Source organism: Camelus dromedarius, chromosome 34, assembly GCF_036321535.1.
Source record: "Camelus dromedarius isolate mCamDro1 chromosome 34, mCamDro1.pat, whole genome shotgun sequence".
Classification (NCBI taxonomy): domain Eukaryota; kingdom Metazoa; phylum Chordata; class Mammalia; order Artiodactyla; family Camelidae; genus Camelus; species Camelus dromedarius.
The window spans coordinates 17,165,824-17,191,684 of NC_087469.1; the positions used below are offsets into that span (position 1 = coordinate 17,165,824).

At 51.0% G+C, this 25,861-nt stretch overlaps 1 long non-coding RNA gene across 1 annotated transcript in view; it reads right to left on the reverse strand.

Annotated features, from left to right (window-relative positions):
* The window catches only part of LOC105094277 (uncharacterized), a 71,713-nt gene extending 47,900 nt beyond the window's left edge, over positions 1-23,813 (reverse strand). Inside the window, exons 1-3 of the long non-coding RNA XR_004133823.2 lie at positions 23,579-23,813; positions 21,454-21,570; positions 12,296-12,442 (exon numbers count right to left, since the gene is read on the reverse strand). This is a non-coding gene — a long non-coding RNA (uncharacterized LOC105094277). The remainder of the gene's footprint in view (positions 1-12,295; positions 12,443-21,453; positions 21,571-23,578) is intronic.
* Positions 23,814-25,861: the final 2,048 nt, after the last annotated feature.

The following is a 25,861-nucleotide window of genomic DNA, read 5'->3' on the forward strand; positions in this document are numbered from 1 at the left end:
TGCTCTGCCCTAACTATATTCTGAGGAAACTGAGGTCCAGGAGGATGGCACAACTTCCCCAAGGTCACACAGTGGACCTAGGATGAGAACTCAGGTCTCTGCTGTTTCCTCAAGCCTCAGGTGCTTCTCCAAGCTATGGCTGCTTTAGCAACGGATTCTCATCTGTGCCCTCCTCGCCAGCCTCCATCCAGGACTTCCAACTGACTCAGTAACTCTGCCTTGTTTCCCTCCTGGGGCTGAAGATCTGAAAACGCAGGTCAGGAGCAGCCCTCTGTCATCAGCCCCTGCCAGGCCCACCCCCCACCCCACCCCCCGCTGCATCTTCTCACTTGCACTCTGGGACCCCCTCTTCCTTCTGTCATGATTGCTTGCTTTGTCAACCAAAACTGCCGTGAGGCCTTGGGCAAGCCATCTGTGGAGTAAAATCCTAACCAGAATAAGAAATCATCGAGCAAACTGAATGTGGCCATAGAGGACTTGAAACCCCCTCCCCACCTGAGCAGCCTACCCTGCCCCCACTCCACATCCGTCTTCACACGTCTTTGTTTGTAGGGCCCCCCAATTGCTCTCTTCTTTCCATGAAATGACTGAAATGCCCCAAAAGGGACAGCTCAAGATTTGAAATTACAATATTGATTTAGGCAAGTTCTCATCTTAGGAATTTGGGACTGATCTGGGCAAAAAGTTTTTAACGTTCCAACACACCTACTTTAATCTCATGAGTGCAAATTCAACTGACAGGCACTGAAGCAACCCTGGGGGACGGGGCCCTGCAATGTGCAGACACTTACAAGGGGCAATTTCCTCTGCACCTGGAGATGAGAAATCACAGTTGTCAGTCCTTGCTTTGAAAGGCAGGAAGATGGACGATAGCGTCTGAGCCGCACGCAGGGTATGGACAAGTTCTAGACCCTCCCGGGGAGCAGGGAGGGGCACAAAGCAAAGGAGGATGCGGGGAGGCTCTCAAATAGCTCACACCTCTCACGAGAGAGAGAGCAGGGATTAAAGCCATCAAGACAAATCAAACCGTGTCTACCCTCGGCCTCCCTATGGCATCGCTACGTCTGCCATCCTCATCAGCACAAATTATGCAGAGGCTCTAAATCTGTCTGTCCTCCTAGGAGCTAAATCAACACTGCACTTGCTCCTTATCTCCATTTATCTCAGTGACTCTCTAGCCATAGCTCCAAGAATCTGGACCTGGAAACATCCCTTCTGGCATAGAATTGCCAGATCTTTATTTTGTCAAGTCAAGACACTAAAACAAAACAAAACAAAATAAAAAAACCAAACAGCTATCACCATGGTTTCTTTTACTAAAAAGGGCACTTCAAATGCCAAATAAATTATTTTCATGGCTCTTAATTTTCTCTTTTTGGCACAGTCCTCATTTGGACCCAGGGCATAAAGACCCCCGGGGGTCTCTGCATTTGCCTTTGAATAACTGAAAACTGCATTTCCAGTTTCGGTTCCTACCACTGTCCCTGGTCTGCTTCCCTCCCCTAAAATATGCCTTTTAATCCACCTCAACAAGCCAGAGTGGAGCCCGTCTCCCCACTGGCTAGGCCCTGGGCAGTGCCCTCCCCTCCTCTCTCTGCTGGCCCTTGATCATCCTTGAGGTCCTCCTCTTCAGAAGCCTCCCCTTCCCTGCATCCCTGCAACCCACGAAACCGCACTGCACTGACACCTGCCTCTCTTCCTCCGCAACTCCTCGAGGGCAGAGGTGATCCCTCTGCAGTCCTCACAGTCCTAAGCATCCTGCAGACAGTCCCCTCCCCAGCAGCAGGGGTACAGGAGGCGAGGACCGACACAGGGGCTGCTAATTCACCAAACGGGTACCCAGGACGGTGCCAGCATCACGGAGGCTACACCAAAGCAGAAAACAAGGGCCTTGCCCTTGGGGAGTTTACTTTTAGGGAATTGGGCAAATCAAACAGACTTAAATGAGACAATATAAACCATCTGGAGTCAGTGTGACTCAGACTGTGGGCATAATAGCTGAGGGAATTTTAAACGAAGGGGAAGTCATCTCAGGGTGGGGTTTGCCAGAAACAGTTTCATGGAAGAGTTGAGTTTTAATCTGGGCCTTGAAAGAAGTATAGAATTCAAATTGGCAGAGGAGAGCAAGGATAATCAAAGAAGGGCAAAGAGCAGGAGTGAAGGCTTGAAGGGATCAGGCGGGGGCCAAACCCCGCCTGCTGCCAGGCTGGGGGTGCGATGGTAAGAGCTAAGGAACCCCAGCGGGGAGTTTGGAGAGGGAGGCGGGCTGGGTGGGAAAACCCCGTCTAGCCGAAAGATCAGGCATCATCCAGTCCCAGCCACTCACTACACAGATGAGAAAACTGAGGCACAGAGGGCGCGTGCCTCTCCCAAGGCAGCAGGGACAGCAGCACCAGCGGTGAAGTAAACGCAGGGGCTGCCCCTCCAGGAGCCCCCACCCGCGGAGTACCGCTTCCCCGTGTTCGACACGCACGGCTCACCTGCCCCTTAAGCAACTCCACGAGGCAGGTCCTCGTGGGGTCCCCATTTTGCAGACCAGGAAGCTGAGAAGTTAAGCAGCTTGCCCAAGTTCACAGGGTAGCATGGACAAGTGGCAGTCAGCACTTTGGAACTGAGCTCACGGGGTACTTGTGCTCGTGGAAAGAACCCAGGATTTGGAATCAGAGGACCTGCACTCAAATTCTGGCTCCACCTCAGTAGTCATGTGACCTCAGGCAAGTTACCTAACCTTGCTGACCCTCTATATCCTCACTGGCACAAAGAGGATAGCAGCTCCTAACTCACAGGATTTCTGTGGGGATTAAAGAAGACTACACGTGTCAAGTTCTTGGCATGCGGTATGTGCTCAGTAAACACTGGTTCCCGCCACATCTTCTTCCTTCCACACCACCTCTGTGGTCCTATGGCTGCAGCTCCTCCCTGAGTCTCCTCCCTCCACCTCTGGACACTGTTCTTCCAGGCTGTGGCATCCTGCCCTGGAATAACTGCAGGGTGGGCTTGGGGGCCGGGAGGGGAGAGGCAGGGGGACAAATCGGCTCTCCTGACAGATGAGCACCATTCTACTAGGCTCTAGGGATGTGAGCCCCAGGGGCGGCAGGACAAATCTGCTCCCCTGCGTGGGGTGAGGTGCAGAAAGGCCCACACGTCCAGCGGGAAGACACAAGCTGACCCTCCCAGCCCTCCGGGGAGCGACCCCTCCTCGGCCCAAACCCTTGGCTCCCTGGGCTTCTTGAGCTCCTTATTTCTTCTCCCCCAGCTGTCTCACACGCTAAGTAGTGCTGCGTAATTGTTCAACAGGAGGCCTCCAAAACTATGTCCAGGGAGACTAGCTGGTAGGGCTCAAGCAACCATGCCGAGAGCTTTGCATGGAGAGACAAGATGCGCATTTGCATTCCTGGCTAAGAGACGGGCCGGAGGAACAGTCCTCCTTGTGAATCTTTTTTTTTTTTAACATTTTTTATTGATTTATAATCATTTTACAGTGTGTCAAATTCCAGTGTTCAGCACAATTTTTCAGTCATTCATGGACATATACACACTCATTGTCACATTTATTTCTCTGTGAGTTATCATAACATTTTGTGTATATTTCCCTGTGCTATACAGTGTAATCTTGTTTATCTATTCTACAATTTTGAAATCCCAGGCTATCCCTTCCCACCCTCCACCCCCCGGTAACCACAAGTTTGTATTCTCTGTCTGTGAGTCTATTTCTGTCCTGTATTTACGCTTTGTTTTTGTTTGTTTGTTTTTGTTTTTTAGATTCCACATATGAGCGATCTCATATGGTATTTTTCTTTCTCTTTCTGGCTTACTTCACTTAGAATGACATTCTCCAGGAGCATCCATGTTGCTGCAAATGGCATTATGTTGTCAGTTTTTATGGCTGAGTAGTATTCCATTGTATAAATATACCACATCTTCTTTATCCAGTCACCTGTTGATGGACATTTAGGCTGTCTTAAGTGTTGACGGTTTAACAGCTTCTTAGCCTCTTGGTTGCAAACTACCATCTTCTACCCCCTCAAGTGCCAGCCAGCAAGCTTCAGCACTCTGGAAATGAGTGTTTGGGGGGCTACTGGAGTGAACCCACTGAGCTGGGTCATTTACAAGAGCAGGTCATTTAGGTGAACCAGGAGGCAATAAATCTGCGTGTTCGAGACTCTTGTTTCTACAGGATCTGAAAGATGGTGGAAGAGGACTCGGAGAAGACGCCGGGGGTGGGACCCAGTGCCCTGGAGGCACCCACTGTGTGCAGGGCACTGCACCACGGCTCTGTGGACGCTTTTTCTGACTCTCTTCCACAGCCCTAGGAAGCGCCCGCCAGCCAGCGCTGGGTTGTGATCACAGTCGCACTTCCCAGCGTGTAACCGAGGCTCGCCAGCCTCTCTGGGCCTTGATTTCCACACTGAAATGCAGAGACAACCACACCCATCCCCTGGAGGAGTCCCGGGGTGAAGGCTGTAAGGAGCAGGTGTCCTCCAGGCCCAGGGCTGGTGCTTGGGGCTGGCCCCAACCACGAACGGAGAGGTCAGGGAGGCCTGGCAGGGGCTCCGAGGCTTGGGAAGGAGTCAGTTCTGTCTTTGATGCATCGAATCGAGTTTCCTTCTGCTTAAAGTGAGTGTGAGCTGGCTGGCTCTGGAGTGTTCTGGAGAGAGAGAGCGAGCGAGCCTGGGATGGAAGTCACGAGCCCCGGCTCCACGCACGGCTGGCCCTGCGGCCACCTTGCCCCGGTCGCGGGCTTCCGTCTGCACGTCTGTAAACGACACGTGGGACTTGGTGATCGCTCAAGTCCCTTCCCGCCCTGCAAAGAACCCGGTGTTCCAAAACATAAATTCATTTACGGAATCTCAACAGTCCCATTCCGGCTTTTCAAACATGACAGGAGGCAGCTTAGGAGGTACAAGGAAAATCTCTCTCAAGCAATTTCAAAACAAAACAAAGCAAGCTGCGGGCGCTGCCTTGCACTGGATACATTTTCCAATTCCTATCCTGTTCACCTGCACAGGGAACAAAAACAACCTTTTTTTTTTTTTTTAAATAACACACCCATTGTCTTTCTACCTGGCTTTTCCTTGGGCCGGGTGCCAGCCATGTGGATAAGATCTTTCAGGAACTTTTACAATGTCACATACTTATGCAAATTGGCAGTGTTTATAGCAACAGGCACCACAACAGCACCCTGAGGTTCCAATTAGCGAGGAGCAGCCGGGCAGCCCAGGCACCACGAACACGGGAGGATGGCTCCGGGGCCCAGAGCGCGGGGGGCGGGGTGAGGTCCGCGGGCGGCACGGACTTCGGAGCGCTCCGGACGCCTGCCGGGCCTAGCCACTCCGCCTCCTGCGCCTGGGCTTCCCTCCCGCACGGTGAGAGTGGGTGGCTGCCCCGTTTCGGGCCCCAGGGCTGCTGGTTGCCCGCCAACCCAAATCCATCTTCCATCGCGTGGACTCCGTGGGCAGGCCTCGGCCACCGCTCCAGTCTGAAGGTTCACCCATCAGGCCAGGCCCACATGTGCAGTGATGGCGGGCCCTTTACAGCTGGACACACCTGGAGGCAAGGCCTGGGTCACGGCCCCCGTCCACCGCTCACTCGTTCTGTGACTTTGGGCAAGATGCTGACCTTCCTTGAAACTCATTTGCCTTATTTGTAAAACAGAGACACCAAGGCCAGTGTCGTAGTCACAGCCCCGCTTTCCAGCTGTGAGCAACGTGCCTGCCCCACTGGGCTGTTTGGGAGTCGGATGCTGACAAACAGCTGCCAGGGCGCCTGACATGTCATAAGCCTCCAACCAACGGGCATCACTGTTAAATCGCATCATCTGAGACACGTCCCGAGCTGTGCTTGAGGGGGTGGGGCTGTGACCAGGCACAATCTGAAGCATGGGTTCTGGGGTCAGATTCGTGGGGGAAATGCTAAGGGGTGAAGGGGCAAAGGTCGACGAGGTTCCTTCCCGCAAGACTCCTCACTGCCCTGAGCAGAACCATGACTTTCTGAAGCAGGTTACACAGCTCACTGTTTCCAAACTCATTTGTCCTCAGAACCCCCTCTGGTCGTGGGCCACTGGGGGTCTGGCAATCCATGAAATACCTTTGGAAAACCCAAGCAAGGCCTAGAATGGGAGGAGAGGAATCTCAAAAAGAAGCCCCTGGAGAGGGAGTAAAGGCAAAGCTCTTGGGAGAGATAAGACAGGGACCACGGCGTGTGTGGGAGCCGCCCGGACCCCATGAGGCGCCAGCTCCAGGGAGACCCGTTCACACAAGCGCGTTCTGAACCCACAGGAGCCTTTGAGGGAGCCAGGCTGGACCCACCCATTTTACAGGTGCTGGCAGTTGGCACTGACAGGCTAAGCCACCAGCCCAGGACCGCGTCACCAGCAGGCAGTGCCCCTGGGACGGAAGCCCAGGTTCCCTAATGTCAAGTTCTAGAGTTTTCTGTGTCGGTGAGAGGAAACCTGATGTTGATTCCAGCAGGCTGATCACTCAGACTCCACTTAGCCTGAGGCAGTTCAATATTGAAGACCAATTTTGGCTTCTTTCTGGCTTTCGCTGTCACCTGGTCGTTTTCATCCGTAGCCCCTTTCCAGCGTTTACACTGGGAACGCTGTGAGACTTTGCTCTGCTGAGAAGCACGATTGGAAACTTACCAAAGACACTTCAAGTGAGTCTTAGATTTCGCTGAACTGAATTCCGTATTCCTGCACTTCTTTCTTGCGAACCCCATCCCTATCGGCGGCCCTGGGCACGGTCTCCAAGACTCAGGGAACCCTCCGAGGGCCCTATGACCTCACCGCAGAAATTGCTGAAGTCAGCCTGTTCCCTTGGCGGTCCTCAGGGATGAGGAAAAATCCCAGGGGCCTATAAACAATGAAAGAAACAGCACCCCACCCAGCCCTCTATTTAGCTTGGCTGAAAAATGTATGCAGTGACAATGCAAAGTGCCCTGGGCAGCGACAGGACCTAGTGATGCTCCTAGGCCTCAGCGCTTGCTGATTAATTACCAGGCTGCACGCAGAGCACATGGGAGGTGGAGGCGGGGTTGGCGCCCAGGGCGCCGTGGGGCTGTTCCCTCTCCCTCCTGCTGCGGGTGCTGGACCGCAGAGTCCTCCCTGCCAAGGGGTGAGAGGCACCCACGCTAAACACTCCAGCAGGTGGTGGGGTCAGTGAGGGACGGAGTGGGAGGCCGCATGTCACACCCGGGCTCCTCAGAGCAGTGCTTGGCACCTGGGGAAGCCTGGGGAGAAAGGCCTCTCTCTCCTCTGTTTTGATGGCCAGCTTTTGGCTTTTGTTTTTGTTTTTACTGGGAAACCAAATGCAAACAAAACCAAAAGGCTTGAGGGCAGGGTCTCTTTTCCTCTTAATTCAGCAGAGGTCACTGACGAAGGCGCTGCTGTGCACACAGCACTGTGCGGGAGGTCCCTGGAAGAAGCTGAAGGCTGAGGGCCGCCCACAGTGACAAGATCCTCTAATCAAGTAGAGGGAAAGAAGACAAGACAGGGTAGTGTCCCGGGAGGCAGCAGTGGACATCTGTCATTACTGTCAGCCCAAAGGGGCGCCACCCTTCCCCAGAGCAGATGGCCCTGGAGGGGCTGGCCATCACCATCTCCTGTGCCCTCACCCCCACAGAGGAATGAATGAGGGCGCTAAACCTTCCTACAGAGGATCTGCGTTCTGAGTGGGGACACACAGGGCAGAGACTGAGCTTCAAAAAGGTTTACCTTCCCCAAGGTTACGCGTGGTTGAACTGAGCCTTGAAACCAGGTCTGTGTGGCTCTCAGCCTTGTGCTCTCTCCCACCACGTCACTTTAACCTCTGGGAAACGAAGGAAACAATAAGGAAGTGGAACCCATCTGGTCTATCCAGTCATCTGTTGATGGACACTTAGGTTGCTTCCACGTCTTGGCAATTGTAAATAGTGCTGCTATGAACACTGGGGTGAATGTATCTTTTTGAATTAGTTTGTTTTTGTTTTTTCCGTATATATACCCAGGAGTGGGTCATACGGTAATTCTATTTTTAGTTTTTTGAGAAACCTCCATACTGTTTTCCACAATGGCTACACCAATTTACATTCCCTCCAACAGTGTACGAAGGGTCCCTTTTAACCACATCCTCATCAACATTTTTTTGTGTTCTTTTTGATGATAGTCATTCTGAGCAGTGTGAGGTGATATCTCACTGTGGTAAATCACAGTTCTCTGATGATCAGCGATGTTGGCCATCTGCATTTCCTCTTTGGAAAAATGTCTTTTCAGTTCTTCTGCCCATTTTTTAATCGAGTTTTTTATTTCTCTGATGTTCAGTTGTATGGGCTGTTTATATATGTTGGATATTAACCCCTTGTTGGTCATATCACTTGCAAATATCTCCCATTCCGTAGGTTGTCTTTTCGTCTTGTTGATGGTTTCCTTTGCTGTGCAAAAGCTTTTAAGTTTAATTAGGTCCCATTTATTTATTTTTGCTTTTATTTCCTTTGCTTTCAGAGATGGATCCCTAAAAACACTGCTACAGTCTACGTCAGAGAGTGTTCTGCCTGTGTTTTCCTCCAGGACCTTTACAGTATCCAGTCTTACACTTAGGTCTTTAGTCCAGTTTGACTTTATTCTTGTATATGGTGTCAGAGAATATTTTCCCCCCTTAACGGAGGCACTGGGGATGGAACCCAGGACCTCATGCACGCCAAGCACGTGCTCTACCACTGAGCTATAGGCCTCCATCCCCTGAAAATGCTCTAATTTTATTCTTTTACATGGAGCTGTCCAGTTTTCCCAGCACCACTTGCTGAAGAGACTGTCTTTTCTACATTGTATATTCTTACCTCCTTTGTTGTAGATTAATTGACTATAGTGTGTGGGTTTACTTCTGGGCTTTCTATTCTGTTCCATTGATGTATGTGTCTGTTTTGTGCCAGTACCACACTGTTTTGATTACTGTGGCTCTAGGGTATAGTCTGAAGTCAAGGAGCATGACTCCTCCAGCTCTGTTCTTCTTTCTCAAGATTCTTTTGGCTATTCAGGGTCTTTTGTGTTTCCATACAAATTTTAAAATTATTTGTTCTAGTTCTATGAAAAATGCCATTAGTATCTTGATAGGTATAGCAATGAATCTGTATATACACACAATGAAATAGTACTAGCTATGAAAAAGAGTGAAATTCTGCTGTCCGTGGCAACATGGATGGACTTGGAGGGCATTAGGCCAAGTGAAATAAGTCAGACAGAGAAAGACAAATACTGTATGATATCATTTATACTTGGAACCTAAAACATACAACAAACTAGTGAGTATAACAAAAAAAAAGCTGACTCATAGATACAGAGAACAAACTAGTGGTTATCAGAGGGGAGAGGGAAGGGGGGAATATGGGAGTAGAGGATGAAGAGGTCCAAACTATTAGGTATAAAATAAGCTACAAGGATGTATTGTACAACACAGGGACTATAGCCAGTGTTTTGTAATAACTATGAATGGAGTATAACCTTTAAAAAATATGAATCACCAGGTTGTACCCCTGTGACTTACGTAATACTGCACACCAACTCTACTTCAGTTTAAAAAATAAAATTAAAAAAAAAAAAAGTGGAACCCAGAGCTTCCCATGGGAACCCCCCTGTGGAGCTGCCAATGCCAAAAGATGACCTGGAATATGTTACCATGAAACTTAGAAGGAGAAGAAATCATTTGAAAGAAAGACCCAATTCAGCCCTCAGCTCCTGATACTGGGGGCCTTGCTCCTCCTCCCTCCCCAGGGCCCCCTCATTTATCAGAGAGTCTAATGTCACCGTTATTTCCCTGGGACAGCAAAGTGATTAAGAGCATGGGCTTTCAAGTTGGGTAAGTCTAGGTTTAAATCCCCCCTTCACTGGAAGAAGGTGGCATTTTACGTGGAGATAATGAGAAAGGATCCCTGTCTCACACCATCAAAAATCAACACCAAACAGATCAAGAATACAAACATCAAGGAAAAATATGAAAACTTTCAGAAGAAATACACAGTGAATATTATCTTAATGAGCCTGGAATAAGAAGAGGTTTCTTAATCAAGACACAAACATTACTAATTATACAAGATACATAAACTTGATTACAACACTAAGAATTTCTGTTTGTCAGGATAGTTTCCAGTTAAAGTAAAAATTCAAGCTACAAACTTGAAGAAAATATTTTAAATACACACAGGCAGCAAAAGATTACTTTCAAAAATATCTAAAGCCCTCCTACAAATAAGAAAAACTCAACTCAGGGCAAAAATGGGCAAAACCCATAAAGAAACAACTCGTAGAACAAGAAACACATATGGAACCAGCCAGGGCAGCCTGTAGACACGGAGGAGCTAATGAGAGAAAATGAAGCAACATTTGGGGTTTGCTGAAGTTTTAAGTAAAAGTTGAGTTTCCTATTTATCTTTTAGAAGAAGAAACACATATGATCAATAAACTTATAAAGAGGTGTTCACCTCACCAATGATGAGGAAGAGGCCAGAAACACTTTGTCCCCATGAAATGCCAGTTTGCACCCATATGATTGACAAAGCTCAGAATACCAAGTGTTGGATATCAACATGGTCCCACACACATTGCTGGTGGGAACTAAGAAACCATTTAACGTCTTCTTTCAAGGCTGAATGTGTGTATACCCAGCTAATCTATTAGGCACACCCCCAATTTCTGTGAGGTTAAACCCAAGAGAAAACTTAATAAGAAGACACATACACAAAAAAAAAACAATCATAGTTGAACTTATCAAAACAGCAAAACACTGGAAACAATCTCAATACCCCCTGAAAGAAGAATGTGTAAATAAACCACAGTATGCTCAGAAAATGGAATGAAAATGTGGCATGAAAACAAGAGAACCACAGAGGCCCTCTTCCACATGGATGAATCCATACTGAACGAAAAAATGCAAGTCCCAAAAGACCACATCTAACCTGACAGACTTTTTATGAAGTTCAAAAACTATGCAAAATTAAAACTAAACCTAAGCCAAACTAAATAATAGGCCATTTAGGCAAGCACAATTGCTATTAAAAAAAAGAAAAGAAAAGCTTCTAAAAAGCAGCAGGGAAACGCTAAGCACAATGTTCAGGGTAGCGCTTATCTCAGGGGAGAAGACCACGGTGGAAAGAAAACACAAAGGGAGCTGTAAGTTACTGGTAACGCTCTGGCCTTGGCTTGGGCGGCGGGGGTCAGACATGTCCATCATTCAGCATGCAGACATACCTAAAATCAAGTGAAAGAAAAGATGGCCTTCGGTGGACCAAAGGGAATAACGTGCCATGAACCAATGATTACGATCAATCTGATTCTCTCAAACTAAGATCCAGTCAAATCAATCAATGGCAAATCCTGGGTCCATTGCATGCCGCTCACATGGGCCAGGTTAAGCTGCTTAACACATCTTAAACTCAGTTTTCTTGACTGTAGTGTAAAACCATGAGCTATTACAAAGGTTAACTGAGCAATAAATGGGAGCTAATATATTTTTTAATAACAGCCTTATTGAGACATCAATCATTTCCCATACAATTCACCCACGTGAGGTCTACAATCCAGCGGTTTTTAGTGTATTCAGAGTTGTGTAACCATCACCACAAACCAATTTAAGCTCTCATCACTCCGAAAAGAAACTCTGTACCCATTAGCAGTCACTCCCCCATATCTCCCCATACCCCACCCCCCAGCCGTAGGCAACCACTAATCCACTCTCTGTCTCTGCGGATTTGTCTGCTCTGGACATTTCATACACAGGTAAACGCAGTCATATAATACGTGGTCTTTTGTGATGGGAACCGATTTTTTTTCTCTTTCCCTAGAGCAGAAAATTCTTATTCTCTGTGTGAATCCCTGCTGGCTGCTCATATTGATGTCAGCTATAATCACCACCATCAACATAGTTTTCTTTTAAACCACCGAGCACTAGCTATCATCAAAACACTGCAACATACTGTCTCATTCACACAAGTCTAGCAACGCCCCCTGAGGCAGGCGTACAGCAGCCACACTACATGGTCAAGGTCACGTGGGTAGTGACCGGCCCAAAGCAGGGATCCAAATCCAGGTCCGACTCCAGAGTCCAGGATTTTAACCACCACCTGGTAATACCTCCATATATGACAGAATGCTATTCCTTTCGGGGGAAGGGGACGTAATCACCTTGATTTTAATACAATGACTTTCTGTTCCGGTGGAACTGATTTGCAGTTTACCCTGGAATCGGGTAGGGGGAAGGGCCTGAGGTGCTCTTTGTCTGACCAAAGTTACTGAATACTGAACTATTTTTTCCCTAGAAAAACTTACCTGTGGGAAGAGCAGCAGTTATCACTCAGGAGACCGCGTGCCGAAGAATGAGGAGACTGTTGACTTAAGGGCTGGCGAAACAGAGAGCTCGCTGAGTCCTTCATCACTGGTGTTCAGTTAAAGATGTACCTTCCTGTTCTGACGTCCCTGTGGGCACCAAGTCAGAGAAACAGAGCCGCTATTTTACGGGCACTGGGACAGATCTTCCCTGAGTGCCTAGCAGCCACCAGTGCATACTGGAAGTAAATGACAGGTAACAAAGAAATGAGGAGGCAGAACCAGGGAAACCTAATTTGATTTAACACGTATATTTAAACTACTGTGAATATTGTTACTTTGCTAGATTCCAGAATTTCTATAAAGGAGGGTCAATGTTTTAGTTGGAAGAAGGCACTCCGGAGGGCATTCTGACACGAGTTTTACAAAGAGAGAACACCGTATTTATTTTGTAATTACACATTTATTTGGAGGAAGGGCTGTTGCTTTTGGAAATTTACCTTCCCACAGAAAGACACAAAATCCATCGCCCCTTCTTCCCTCCTTAGCCTCAAGGGAGCTTAACAGGGCCCGATTAAGCAAAGAAAGTCATCAAACTTCCTTCGACAGCTCAGAAATCCCTAGGGTTGAGTTGAGTTCTAGGTGAAGGGTTCATGGTGGTGTCAAACCAGTTCCTGCCACCTCGTCACTGCGCACACTGACAGGGCTGCAGTTTGACTCCGCTCACGCTGACAGCCAGGGGACACGCACTCGGGTCTGAGACCTGAGCAGAGAAACACCTGGCTGCGATCACCTGCAACTACACGGTTAACTTTTTATGAAATACTGTCATGATCCATTTCCAGGAGCACAGGGACTTCAAACGGAGCCCACGCTCTACGGGTCCACCTTTCTGTCCCCGTCCCCTGGCCCGGCCTCCTCCCCACTCTCTGCCGCAGAGGCGCCTAGCTTTTTCCTCTTTTTTATTTTTCCTGTAAAAGTCGACAACAAAGCATTGAGTTATGTGACAACTTCAGCCCAAAGTGGTGATTCTCAGTCTGCCCCAAATCCCGGTTACACGGAAGAGAGACCTGAATTCATACCTTCATCGGGGGGAACATTCCTCCCACTCAGAGAAAAAGGAAAATCGCCTTGGAGGAAATCGGAGTCCAAGCTGGCTGGCTCCTGGCACAGGAAGGAAGTCCCTAGTGGCTGGTGTGTGGCTATAAACGACTCAAGCTGCCTCAGTTTCTTCCTACCTGGAGCAGGTCTGGCTAGAGTCTGGGTGGTCATTTAAAGCAACAAAGATGGAGAATAAGAAAGAACTCTATTAAATCTGGGGTGACACAGAGCTTTTCCCAAAATTCACCAGTACATAAGCCCTGAGAGGGCAGGGACTTCGTTGCTTGGAACTTTCAAGGCTCTCAATAAAAAAATTATTAAAGGAAGGCACGAAGCCAACATGGATGAACGACACGGACGAGGGACACGCCCGTTTCCATCTGCCGGTAGGATTAGGGCACAGAGGAAGTATCAACACTGTCACCCCGGGAAGGCTACGCACCCATCACTGCCAGCTCTGCTGCCACCCTGGCCACCACAGTGCACACTGCCAACTACACTCAGCGCTACTGTCATCTGTCCCATGACAGACCCCACGCCAGGCAGCTGACACTGATCCTCTACTTAAGTCGCACTTCATAACAACACTGTGATGTCGGGGTTACCATCCCTGTTCTACAGGTGAGGAAACCAAAGCTCACAGAAGTAACTTGTTTACGGTCTCAGTTAGCAAACAGCAAACTAAGGATTTTAATACAGATCTGACTGACCCCAAAGCTCGTGGGGTTTGTTTTTTTTCCGCTACTCTACCAAGATGCAAAGGGGAAAGTGATGCCTATTTGTGTGCTGTTGTTGAGAGGTTCTGAAGGGAAACCATGGGTCTTGTTACGAGAAGAAAAATCATCTCCAGTCAGTTCTAACATGAGCCCTTCCCACGTTAATGTTACTATTTATGGTACTGATGTTGTGGGTGACCAGTACACTCTTCTAGAATTCGCCTCAAGTTTATAATACACGATCAGGCATTTGTATGGGTTCTAAGGAGTGGAGAAGGCATGTCTTCTGGTGCGCGCTCCATCATACATTAGTCACTGTATGAATATTCACAAAAAGGTTAAGAATCTGACACTTAAAGACTAAATGGTTCCTTGAAGCAACATATTTATTGATTACTGTAAAATACTGTAAACCATATTATGCCTCCCCTGGAACTGATGCATCACTTCACCATATAATTATCAGATTACATTATAATACATGAACCAGGCATCATCAATGCGTCCAATGATTTAGATGGCCAAATGTCAGTCTTCCAGAGAAGAGATGACGTGGCATGCTACATATGCAGCCAATATAGAGCGGCAGCTGGTCTCCTTGGTCTGCTCAATACCAGAGAGACTAGAAATCTGCATAAGAAGTTGATACAAAAATGAACACATCGCTCACCATTCAGTGAAAGACAGAAGACAAAACTGGGTGACGGGAGTTGCGGGGAAAAGATGGAAAAACTTATCCCAATCTCCTCTCCTAGCCCTAGGCTAAGCTCTCAAAATTCATGTCAATGGCCCCATAGTTCCTTAACTAATTAATAAGTTAATTCCATTCATTTAAAAAACTGCCCTGACCCACATTTTCCTCCATCTTGTGACCTATCTCTCTGATCACCTTTCCAGCAAGATCCCTCAAGAGTGGTTCGTATGAATTTTCTCTCTGCAGGTCTCTCCTGAACCACTGAAACTGCTCTGGACACGACCACCAGCGCCCTCTGAGCTGTCAGATTCAACAGTCAACCCCTAGTCCTTGACATCTCAGCTACACTTGACAATCACCTCTCCTCCAAGACACACTTTCTCCACGTCACTTCCAGGACATCACTTGCTAACCTTGCACAGTCTCCTTCAGCATCTTCCTGACTCCTTTGACCTCTAGGAGTTGAGGCCCCCAAACTTCAGTCTTTGGACTGCTTTTGTTCCCTGGGCGATCTTATCCATCCTTCCTGTTTAAATACAATCCATGTATCAGCAACCCCACATTCACATCGCCAAGTCTGACCACTCCCAGACTGGCTCACCTTCTGTCTACTGTCCACTTGGATATCTAACAGGCATTTCAAACCTCACTTATCCAAAACTGAACTTCTGATCTTCCCCAGCCCCCAAACCTGCTTCACTCCTAATCATCTTTATCTCAGTTGATGCAACTCCATTCTCGATTATTCTAACCAAGTACTTTAGTGCCATCCTTCCCTCTTCTGTTTTTCCTGCATCTCTTAGCATCCTGCTGGCTCATAAGAGTATTTCCAGATTCTAACCACCCCTTTTCATCTCCATAGCCGCTGCCCTAGCTGAAGCCATGACTGTCTTCAGCCTGGATGACTGACGCTGCCTCCTGGCTGATCTGCCTGCTTCCACCCAAGTTCCCTGTGGTCTGTTCTCTGTAAAGCACCCAGAATGATCTTATTAAAGCCCGAGTCTGATTATGTCACCCCTCTGTTTAAAAACATCAGATGGCTTCTCAGAGGAAGTCAGAGTCCTTCCAGGGGTCAAGGAGGCCCCATGTGACCTTGTCGCCATTACTTCTCTCAACTTTCTGCCTGCCCTTCACTCACTCACCTCCAGCTCCATCCTTGCTTTCCCTAAACATACCAAACCCACTTCTGCCTCAGGGTCTTTGCACTTACTGCTTCTTCTACCTGAAGTTCTTCGATAGCCACATGGCTCCTCCTTACCTTCATTAAGGCCCCTGCTTAAATGTTGCTGCCTCAGGGAGCTTTCTTGACCAAAATCCCACTCCTTTACCCCTCCTCCTGTCCTCTTAACTGGCTTTATTTTTCTTCACTGCACATATCACCAGCTGATACTTTATGTGGTCTGTCTGCCCTTGCTTCACGGTAATCTCTACGAAGGCTGGAATTTTGGATATTGTATCCTGCTAGAATCGTTCCTGATGCCCCTTAGGTGTTTAATGAACACTTAATGAATGGTTCACTTCCTGGAGGAAGTGAATCTTAAAGACCAGGTAAGAATTAACCAGGCAGGTGGGAATGGAAGAAGATTCTGGGCAGAGGAAACGCCCACTTGATACCACAGAGGCTGGAGAGAACTCAGCAGATTTGGTAACTTACAGGTAATTCTAAATGACTCTCAAGGAGCCTCCCCATTAATACTCATGTCCTTTCAAGGGTTTCTTGCAGAGAGGGACCCCTTCATTCCTGGCTTATCAGGCCACTGCTTGACTTGTTCTAGGAAGAGTCTTGAAATGTGAGCTGGCTAACTGCTTCCCAGCTCAAGAGCTCCAGCCTGAGGACCAGAAGCCGGGGGGTGGCATGGGAAGGAAGTGAAGGCACAAGAGGAGGCAGGAGCTCTCGGATTAAACCTGTGAGTTCATTAACCCGGAAAGGTGGGTCCAGGAAAGCCATCCAGCTGGTAATGGGCCTTGCCTGTGTGACCCAGCAGCTGCCAGCAAGGCAGCCACACCGAGTCAGCTGACAGAAGCAGAGCTCTCCAAGGCCTGATGCGTGAGGTTGTAAAGAACTCACTGAAAGGCACTGCAGAGCCATTTACCGTCCCAGCAAGATGCTGCCAAATGGGCCCAGAACTAATCCGAGAAGAGGGCGTCCTGATCCCAGCTCACAATGCACGCGGGCAAGTCGCCCAGCGCCTCCCGGGCGGCCTGAGTTCCATGCACACTGGGAGGCTAAGCCCCACTGAGCGTGTGGCCCATTGGTAGAGGTCCGCTGGCCCCCAAAGGCTGCGGGACTTCCATACTCGGCCTCCACAGCGAGGCTGCTTCAGGCTCCTCTTGCTTCCTCCGCTGAAGCGTCCGAAGCACTTTGCCAGGGAGGGCTCTTTGTGCCATTAGCTGGTGAGGCTCAGGGAAGCCAGGTCGGCCTGCAGCCACCTGGCACGTCAGCTCCTGAGGTCGGAACGGAGCCCCAGCCCTCCCAGCCTGGCGCGGCCACTGGATGGCCCCCTCCCAGAGACTGCAGAGGACAGCAGGAGGAATGAGGCGGACAGAGGGCTCGGGCTGGCGGGGGGGGGGGGGGGGGGCTCCGCAGATCCGTCCACACAGCAGGAAGAACTTCTCACAGCACACGTCCTCCCGGGGGCTGCGAGTGGCATTTTCTTTGCAAATGAAGGATGTCAGTACTGAGGTTAGTAGCTGTGTAATTGTAAAATGTTGGCGTTGGAAGGGGCTCTGGGAGACGTCAGCCCAGTTTCCTGTCTCCTGGTGGGGAAATGGAGGCTCAGAAAGACTAACTCGCTGCTCAAGGTCACACAGCTGGTTCATGCCAGAGTGAGCACTGGAGCCTGCATCTCTTAAGCACTGACCCTACTCTTTCCCAATGCCAGACATTCTTACAATAACTATCTGTTCTTTGACGGCACCTTGAAATGAGGTAAAGCACCAACTCAAACATTAGCCAGCTTCTCCGCTCTGCTCTCCTATCCTCCGACACCAGGAGAGAAGGGGTGGTGCGCCCGGCTCAGACCTGTAACGTAAGACTCAAAACCCCCGAATCTTCGACTCATTTGGTCTTGGAGCCAAAATTAACACAGCCATGGACAGAAATGCTGGGAAATCTCAGAGAGGTTCTTGGAGAGCCAGCTTCTGGGAGCGGATACGCCTGGTCTCACCGACACGGTCAGGCCCACTCGGGGGCAGGCCTCTGAGGAAGACGTGTCTGGCGCAGAGTTCTCAGGCCTCCTGTCTGGGCCTTCCGTTCCGAGTGACGATCATGGCTCTGGGCAGAGGTGGCAGCTGCCGGCGGGCGGCTCTCCCGTCCCTCGCCCACCAGGTGTTCTTCCCAGCAACTACAGCAGCTTGGCAGGGAGTGCCACAGGGGGTGCTGGGATGGGCAAAGAGGTGCAGCTCCCTCTGCTCTGCGGTCCAGGTGTCAACAGATGGGTTAGGGATCTGCCCCTCCCTTAACAAATAGGGCTTTTACAGGCTGAGTAATCCCCACGGGATAAGCCAGACTGTCAGTTATCCAACTTTCCCAGCCAGGGTCCCAGATCACAGAGCCAGTCCCAATTCTTGTAAGGAGCAGTGTTTCTAGGAGGCTGGCCATCCACGGGGCAGCCGTGAGGCTCACGGCCCCCACCACGGGGTTACACACAGGGAGCCGAGCACCCCCGGGAGCTGCCACTCGTCCTCTAAATGCCCTTCTTAGGCAACTGCCCCGCTCCAGTTCCCATGTCTTCGTGCTCACGGTTCTGGGCAGATGCAGCCCATCCCCCAGTCCAGCCCGGAGACAAGAGTGAAACTGCTGGTTGAAGGAAGGAAAGCACTCCTTTGCTGAGAACGGCCTCAGCCCGACCTCTCCACCCTTCTCCTGACTGCCTTCTAGCCTCCGTGAAACAGGCCAGGGACAGGCTCTCGGGCCCTTCTCCTCTTTCTTCTGATTCTACAAGCACCGGGCCAGGCACTGTTCAAAGGAGCAACGAACAAACCCCCTCACGTCGAGGGGGGACAGCAGAGCTAACTGCTTGGCCCAGCCCGCGGCGGCGGCCGCCTGGCTCAGGAGGGACACACTTCGGGACAGCACGCACGGACTTGGCCTTCAACAAACATCTGACTGAGAAGGACCGATGACGGAGAGAACTTTCTGGATCTTTGGAGCCCAGAAAGCAGCCGAGAATCTGGGAGGCCAGCAAAGCAACCCTCTCGGGGTGGTCACCCCCCTCCCCCCCGCATCAGAAGTGCTGGAGTCTTCACTCACACAGCCTGCTGTTCGGCCTGGGGTCACGCGGGGGTCAGCCGTCAATCCCCAGCCACAGGGCACCTCACCTGTGACTTAGAATCTCCTGGGGTTTTATCCACCAGGCAATGAATTGGCACTTTTCAATGAGGAGTGACTACCAGGCCCTTCAGAGCCTCATTAAGCTCCGTGACTTCATGACTCTCCTCTTTAATGGAAGTAAAAGCCGTTTAAGTGGCCACAGCTGCCAGGAACTTGGGTAAAAGAGCGAAACTTTCCGAGCAGGTCGGGGAGCAGCAGCAGCGCTAATCCGGGCCCGCCGCCCTCCCCTGCCCCTATCTGGCTTGTTTTGACAGCTCCCGGAGCCGGTCCCACGGGGAGAGAGGCCTGCTGCTCCTTTCCCTTTTCTCCAGTCCGTCGTTTGCCGCAGGGGGAAGGAAGGAACAATCAAGCATTGTCTAGTTCTGGCCCGGTGTGTCAGGGCCTTTTGGAATAAATATTATTTGCCTGGGAGGGGAACTGGCTGGGAGTCAGCTCACGGGCATATGTAAGGGCTGGCGTATGTAAGGAGAGGGAGGGCGGTGATGCTTGGGTTTGGTTTTATTATGAGTTTAATCTTTTCCTTCTTAGTTCTGCAGATCCCCCCCTGCACCCCCACCAGGCCATTAAGCACGAAGTCTGTGTTGCACAGGGGCTCGGCCAAGAGGAAACAAAATTGAGTTTCCGCAGCGTGTGCCCTGGGTCACTCCCCGTCCAGCTTCGGGCGAGCAGAGGGTGCGTGTTCCGGGGACTCTCCCAGGCTGAGAGGCACACCTTGGAGCGTTCCACCTGCCGTGCAGCCCATCCACACCCAGATGTGGTTTGCGGCTCTGCCCTTAGCTCCGCAGCATGTACTGCCAGGACGGCAGCCCCCTCGGTGGGTCTGGGGGGACGGGGCCCCGGACACCCCAGCCCAGCAGCACGTACCGAACTCCTACCGTGTGCCGTTCACCTGGGCTCGGGGTGCTGCCTGTCACCTCTCCCCCGTGTCTCCTGCCTTCTAGAGCCCCACACCTCTCCAGAACAAAGAACTAAAGGCCAGGGCTGGGGGGTGAGTTTAGCTCAGTGGCAGAGCACATGCTTAGCATGCACGAGGTCCTAGGTTCAATCCCCAGCACCTCCGTTTAAAAAAGAAAGAAAGAACCAAAGGCCAGTCACTGAATATGAGACAGACATTTGAGGGGCTGTTCCAGAACGGCCAAGCCGCTGACCATCTCAGGAGGAGTGGGTAGGAAACACAGGGCCTCACTGCCTGGGACAGCCACCAAGCCACGGGGCAGTGAAGGGGTACCTCTGCCATGCAGTCAGAAGTCCCCCTTTCCTAACCACAAACCTTTCCTCCATCCTTAAAATCCATTCTGGGTACAAACCACCTACCCAAACAGCTGTAACAGTAACTACCAATGGCTAAGAACTCAGTGTATGTTGGGCGCTGTACTAAGGACACTAAGCGTATCTCATTTAACAGGGTGGCTCGGGTTCAGTCCGATCCCACAGGTGGGCAATGACGCCTAGAGCGGGTCTGGAACTCGCCCAGGCCTACACAGCTACTAAGAAGGCTTCAAACCCACTCCACCTGCCTCTAGTCTTAACCGCTCAAAGGCACTGGCCAGAAGTGGGTACGGATTTGGGAGCGTTTTGCTCCCACACCCCGGACCACCTCCCCCTGTCAGCCGGGACACACCTCTGTCAAGGAGGGAGCACTCTGGGGCCCTTGCTCTTCAGGCCATCCTGCCCCCTTCACGCATTGGGGAGCCTTTGCTCCCAGAGGGCAGAGACTCTGTGCACTTGACAATTACTTTTGTATACAGAATAGTTCAGTGCTCTGCTCGGTACCACATACAATCAGAGATTTAATACTTGTTTTTTAAGGGCGATAAAGATCTCACCTGCCCAGCCAGTGAAATAAACGTTGCCTCCCCCACCCCAAGGAGAAACAAAGAGCCAGAGGAGGCTAAGCCATCCCAGGCACTCTGCGCAGCGCGTGGAGAGCATAGGCATGTGAACCCACAGACCTGGCTTTGGATCCTGGCTCAGCCACACAGTAGCTGGGTGCCTGTGGCAGCCAGCTGACCCAGTGAGACTGAGTTTCTCCAAATGTGGGGGCAGGTCACAACACAATAACTTTAAAGGTTATCGTGAAGATTAGGTGAGAAAAAGGGGCAGTGAAGGGGTGCCTCTGCCATGCTTTCAAAAGTTCCCCTTTTCTAACCATAAACTTTTCCTTCATCCTTAAAATCCATTCTGGGTACAAACCACCCACCTGACAGCTGCAACAATAACTATCACTGAAAGCTTAAAGGTTATTGTGAAGAAGAGGTGAGCTCACAAAGCTGCCTGACTACCAGGCAGAGCAGGTGGTCAACGCTGGCTTCCTTACTCAGCGCATCTTCTTCTTTTCCAGGGCGCTCTCATCATTAAAGAATCTGGATTCACGCCTGCCTTGGGGACATCCCCACCAGCACACACCGCTGGCACTCAGTGTCTGTTTCTGCACCTGTAAAACGGGAAGGAACAAATGACTTAACGTAAAGTCCTCAGAAGGGCGCCTAGGACATACTGGTTATTAAATAGATTATTTCATAAACATTGTTGTTATTGCTATTATTCCCTCTCACAGTTTTGTGAGGAGTAAATGAGGTGATGAATGTGCAAGCACGTCATAAGCTGCCAGGTTGAGAGGAACACTACGTATGCTGAGGTGACGGGGAAAAGACCTGGCTTCAGATGATGGATCTGAACCAACTCAAAACCCTCAACACAAAACACAAAACTACTCCTCCAAAAGGGTTTCATTCACCTTCTGTTTGTCCGTTCTCTTCCAGTTTCAGACCAGATCTTTCACATTGTGTATCTAGCTGTCTGCATTTCACTGAGGCCCCCTCCATCACCGCACACCATGGGCACGGTTAAAGCAGCAGCCCCTGAGCTGAGCAGTCCTTGAGTGTCTTCGCGTGAACAGAGAACACAATGGGGCTCTGTCTCTCCTTCCCGGGGAATCCAGGTGCAATCTTTCCTGACAGTCCGGAGGAACCAGGCGGGCAAGCCACCCAGTGAGGGGGAGCTGCTGCTAGCTGATTAATAGCTGTAAGCCCAATAGTACCACCCCTCAAGTCTGGTAGCAAAAACTCATGACCCATATTAGGCCTGATTGAGAATGTGTCTGGTCAATCAGCCAAACGAAAGACACTGAGAGCGACTTGGTGCCTAGCACCGAGCTGGAAACCATGGGGTAAAAAAGGGAAATCCCTTTGCCATGGTCCCTGCCCTTATGGAGGTCAGTCTGTTGGAATAAGACAGATGAACGTGAATGAATGAGAGAATGAGAAGAGGCAGCCGTACAGTGCAGGGTTAGAGCTTAAGGCACAGAATGTAAGCGCTGGAGTAGAGTAAAAGGCGATGGAGGAAGGCTTGAGGGAGAAGAAAAGGCTCGTGCGGGAAGAGGTCTGTCAGCTGGGCCCTGACGGGTGTGTAGGAGTCGCACGGGGGGCAGCATTCCAAGTTAGAGAAGCTCTGAGAGAAATCCAGGGGGTAGAAGGCCTGTTTATAGGGCAGAGGCGAAAGCGGCAAGTCTGGAGCAGAGAAAGTGCATCCTAATTCCCAAACTTATCCTGCTTTGCAAGAACCAGGAGAATGAATTCCTCCTGGTAATTAAAGCTAGTTGAAGGTGGTCTGGCTTGTCCTATTTCGCCTCCCACGTTAGCTATACACGAACTTTATCAAGTCACTTAACCCCTCTGAGAGTCGCTCTCCTCCCGTGAAACGAGGATGGCAATACACGTCTAACACAGTCACTGTGGGAAGTCTCTGCGTGAGGAGAGTCCGAGGAACCGGCACCAACAGACAGGTGATGCGGGAAATTCTCCCAGGTGCCGGGTCCGTGGCTCCCCGCTCAGGTTCACCTGAGTTCTCTTTGTCCAGCTGCAGACACTGATCCACGGGGGGTGCCTGAGAAGCCTGCCTCTCCCCACCCACACCCCCTACCCCAAAAGCACGACTACCCCGATCGCTTGGGGACAGAACGGATACCCTCCACATGGACCGGGCCCTTCGGAGCCGGGCTTTCTGAACTGAGCCAGGGATCCTGACCAAGGACGGGGACCCCCTGCTGCCTAGCCACTCTCGTCTCTCTCCTCGGCAGGACAGGGAGATGAGAACGGCCTAAGGGCAACTGCTCAGAAGTACTGACTGGCCCAAGGAAACCAAGCTGGCGGGGAGGGAGCCGCCCCAGATCCGAGCGCAGTTGAGAGGCGCTCCAGCAAGAACCGAGCCTGTTTGGGGGCAGAGGCGGCGGCGGCTCCGTGGGAACGCGCAGACAGCCGCCTGAAACGCCCTGGAAGAGGCGCTAACCCACAGCCCCGAGGGCCGGGCCCTCGGCCTCGTTTCAGGGCCCTGAGCCCAAGTTTCGGCCACAGACCCAGGGCCGAGGCTGTTCCCAAAGTGCTTGATCATTGTCCCCCCCCCCCCCCCCCCCCCCGCCTGGCCCAGCCCCGCGCTCTGCGCACCTGCCCGCTCCTCCCATCCGGCCGCCCGGACGGAATCGCCGAGAAGGGAGCCGGCAGCCCGGCGAGGCCCCTGCGGTGCGGGGACGCTGCCCCGCCTGCCCGCGCTCGCCCCGGGCGGACCCGCGCGGCACGTCGGCGCAAAGTGCAGCTGTGCGAGCGCAGGCGAGCCCCGCGCCGGCCTCCTGCCCTCCACCCCGCCAGGGAGCGCCGCCCGCACCTGCGCGCCCGGCAGGGCGTGCGCGTGAGCGCGTATATGAGCCCGTGTGCGTACGCGTGTGTGCGCGTGAGCACGAGAGGCGGCTGCCAGGCGGCGGGCGGGGCGCTGTGCGCACGTGTGCGTGCTGAGCGCGTATCCGAGCCCCTGTGTGCGTGAGCACGAGAAGGGGCTGCGAGGCGGCGGGCAGGGCGCGCGAGTGCGTCTAAATAGAACCCGGAAGGGGACGCCCTAATAGGGGCCCCTAGGCCTCCTAAGATGGCCTGAAGCGGCTGGATAGAAGCCCCTAGAATGGCGGCTCCTTGAGGGAGGATTTGCGTGCGGTTGTTCGCTGCGATCTCCCCAGTGCACAGCAGCGTTCCTGGTACTTAGAAGGTGCTTAGGGAATAGTTGCTGAGTTAATGACCGGATCCCGGGGCTGGCGGAAGGGCATTCTGGAACTGGTGTAGCGTGGAGAACAAAGCCGCATCTCACCTGCTTGGCTCTTCTTGGTACCAGTCCTGGCTCTCCCTCCAAGGCCAAGCCTTCTCCACATCCAGGTGGTACCGAGTTTTCTTCCCTGCTCCCAGTTTTAAACCTTCTCCCCTTGGCCGCTCTGTTTCCCCGTCTCCTGCTTGCTGACCCACAGCTGTAAGATGGAGGGGAAAACAGGAAAGCGGAGGATCGGGGCTCTGCCTGGAGCGCGCTGCTATGGTGGCCTCCCCCTTGTGGAAGCAAACGCTGTGATGGGGTGAGACTGAGCACTGTTCCTCAGCTCCTCAGTTGGGGTAGTTAGACCCTGAGCTTCACTTTCCCCACTTTAAAATAGTAGCTGTTGCACCTGCTTCATGGGGTTGTTGTGAAGAGTCAGGGAGGTAGTGGAAGGAAAAACTCTGGTACACGCCACGTGGTGGGTCCTCTGGAAAAGTTAGTTTCTTTTCCTGAGGAGCAGGCAACATTCTGGGAGTGCCCCAAGTGTGGCTGAGGACTGGTTGTGATTTGGTAATCACTACCAGAACACCCCTCCTGTTTTCACAAGACGCCTTGAGGGGAATTTAATGGTAGCTGAAAACTGAGGCAACTTTCATTTCTAAAATATTCAGAAGTTAGTATGCTATGAGTCATGTGTTCTGCTGGGGCCTCCTCGCACTCAGGAGGAAGGTTTTCCAAGTAATTAAACAACCCCGTTGTGATCAACCTGAAGTGCTCCAGCTCTGGGCTCTCCACTCGGGGACCTTCCTCTGCCCACGCCAGCTGCCTCCACGGATGCCTGGAGGAGATTAGCGGATGCCTCCTTCAGCTGTAGAGGGAGACACTCTGTGAAAACCTGATCCTACACTAACATTTCTCATCACTAAAGAGAGGATCAAATTTCACCTGCTTTAAGGACCCACCAGAAATAACAACCTTCATGGGGTTAATTAGGAAATTACCCTCTTACAAATTGGTGGATGTCTCCTTTCTTTTCCTTGGGACAAGACGGGAAGGGTACTGTTTCTCTTTTTCCGCGGTGAAGCTGCTGCGATTAAGCACGCCACGCGGGCAATTGTTCACGTGTGGGTAAGCCGATAGCCTGCCGTTCCAGGCAGTGCCTGCCAGCGCTCTCCAGAATAGCACGTTACAGCCTCTGCGGCCCTTCCTGATGAGAGGAAAACTTCAATCATATTCAGTTAAAAGAGCTCTTTAAACGGGCCTGGCAATACCCTGGAGGTGGAGAATTAAACCAAGGTTAAGAAAAAGTTTCCTAGAACTGGCTAGACATTCATTTGGTTTAGAGGACTTGGATGCATTCAGTCCGAGCCTGATCAATCCTGCCTGTTTCTGGGCTTGTGGAAAGCGGTGCAAATATTCCACAGAGAACCCCAGAAGTCCCTAAAGGCCCCAGGAAAGATTTTTGATAGCGAGGAGAAATCCCTAACAAAATGTCTCTAACCTCTGATCTGTTTTAATTTAGAAACCTTCTAAAATATTATCAGAAATGAGAACAAAACTCACAGGTAAAAGTGGAATTAACTTCAGCCTCCTTTTGCCACTCATATATTCTGTCTCACTCTCCCTGTCTCTCACACATGCATAGCAACCACTCAACA